This window comes from Lathyrus oleraceus, chromosome 3 (genome assembly GCF_024323335.1).
Source record: "Lathyrus oleraceus cultivar Zhongwan6 chromosome 3, CAAS_Psat_ZW6_1.0, whole genome shotgun sequence".
Classification (NCBI taxonomy): domain Eukaryota; kingdom Viridiplantae; phylum Streptophyta; class Magnoliopsida; order Fabales; family Fabaceae; genus Lathyrus; species Lathyrus oleraceus.
In genome coordinates this window covers 302,451,885-302,453,813 of record NC_066581.1, presented here as the reverse complement: position 1 = coordinate 302,453,813, position 1,929 = coordinate 302,451,885, and the positions used below count along the sequence as shown (strand labels likewise).

General features: G+C 40.6%; 1 pseudogene; it reads left to right on the top strand.

Annotated features, from left to right (window-relative positions):
• Positions 1-775: 775 nt before the first annotated feature.
• On the top strand, positions 776-875 carry LOC127133818 (uncharacterized; annotated as a pseudogene).
• The last annotated feature ends 1,054 nt before the right edge of the window (positions 876-1,929 follow it).

The following is a 1,929-nucleotide window of genomic DNA, read 5'->3' as shown; positions in this document are numbered from 1 at the left end:
GAATGTACCAGTTGGTGCAGCAGTAGGTGCTTGTTGTTGAGCTACTTGAGATATTTGCGTTTCTAGCATTTTGTTATGGGTAGCCAGGGCATCTACTTTGCTTGCTAGTTGTTTTAGTTGTTCGCCAGTGTGTATGTTCTGGTTTAAGAAATCTTTATTGGTTTGTTGTTGGGAAGCTATAAAGTTTTCCATCATGATTTCCAAGTTGGATTTTCTAGGGGTATTATTGTTAGGATTCGGTTTCTGATATCCTGGAGATATAGATGGGGCTTGATTTAGAGACTGTCCAGGCGCGTATAAAGCATTATTACTCTTATATGAGAAGTTTGGATGGTTCTTCCAATTTGGGTTATAGGTATTCGAATAGGGGCTTCCTTGAGCATAGTTTACTTGCTCTGTTTGGATTCCAGTCAAGAGTTGACATTCCGCAGGAGTGTGGCCTTGGATTCCACAGACCTCGCAATTCTGAGTTATAGCAACCACGGCGGCTGGAGGTGATACGTTTAAACTTTCAATTTTCTGGACCAAAGCATCCACTTTTGCATTGACGTGATCAAGGTTACTTATCTCGTACATGCCAGTTTTCGGTTGAGGTTTTTCCACATTCGTTCGTTCGGTTCCCCACTGATAGTGGTTTTGGGCCATGCTCTCGATAAGCTGGTAAGCATCAGCGTAAGGTTTGTTCATTAGTGCACCACCTGCAGCGGCGTCTATTGTTAACCTTGTATTGTATAAGAGACCATTATAAAATGTGTGAATTACTAACCAGTCTTCCAAACCATGGTGTGGGCAAAGTCTCATCATGTCTTTGTATCTTTCCCATGCTTCGAAAAGAGACTCGTTGTCTTTCTGTTTAAATCCGTTTATCTGGGCTCTTAACATAGCTGTTTTGCTTGGCGGAAAATATCGGGCAAGAAAAACTTTCTTCAACTCGTTCCATGTGGTGACTGAGTTGGAAGGGAGAGATTGAAGCCATCTTCTAGCGCTATCTCTTAATGAGAAAGGAAAAAGACGAAGTCGAATTGCCTCTGAAGTGACACCATTAGCTTTAACAGTATCAGCGTATTGAACAAATACGGATAAATGAAGGTTTGGATCTTCGGTAAGATTTCCAGAGAATTGGTTCTGTTGCACAGCCTGCAACAACGAAGGTTTAAGTTCAAAGTTGTTTGCTTCGATTGCGGGCGGAGCAATACTTGAATGCGGTTCATCTTGCGATGGAGCGGCGTAATCTCTAAGAGCACGAGCTGGTTCTGCCATCTCGGTTAAAGAAGGAAAAATGTTTTTGAAATCTGGAAGGTTTATAGGAGGGAGATTGTTTTCAGCACGATATTCCCGAATTCGTCGTAAGACTCGGAGATATAGTTCGATATCGTTGATTCGTAAATAGAGCGGTTCGCCTTGAGAGCGAGTGCGTGGCATACAAATCAACGAAAGAAAGAAAATAGAAGAAAAAGAAACCTTAGTCTCTACAGCGTAACGGAAGAGTTACGATATCGATTGAATAAAAGTCCCCGGCAACGGCGCCAAAAACTTGATCGCTCGACTGGGTGAGTCGAGAATGGGATACAAACTGCAAGTGCACAGTTCTATCGCGTAGTTTTAAAAGATATCGATCCCACAGGGACTTATGAATCGATATACCGTTATCTAAGGTTACTACGTAAATCTAAGGTGAAAATGTTCGATTGTTTGGGGAAAAACTAAGAGCTAAACTAATATCTAGATTAAATATTAATAAAACGGATATCGGTATGTAGTTCGTCAAAACTAGGGAATCAAGTCTTTGTCGGTTTCTTGGTTTTAAAATGAATCGTTTCGGTTAACTTCATTGGTTAAAGGTTCTATCTCAAACTCTCGCTCTGTTGAATAAACCATGATTTTATATTAATGTTGCTGTCACTTATAATTAAGTCAAAAACCATATTT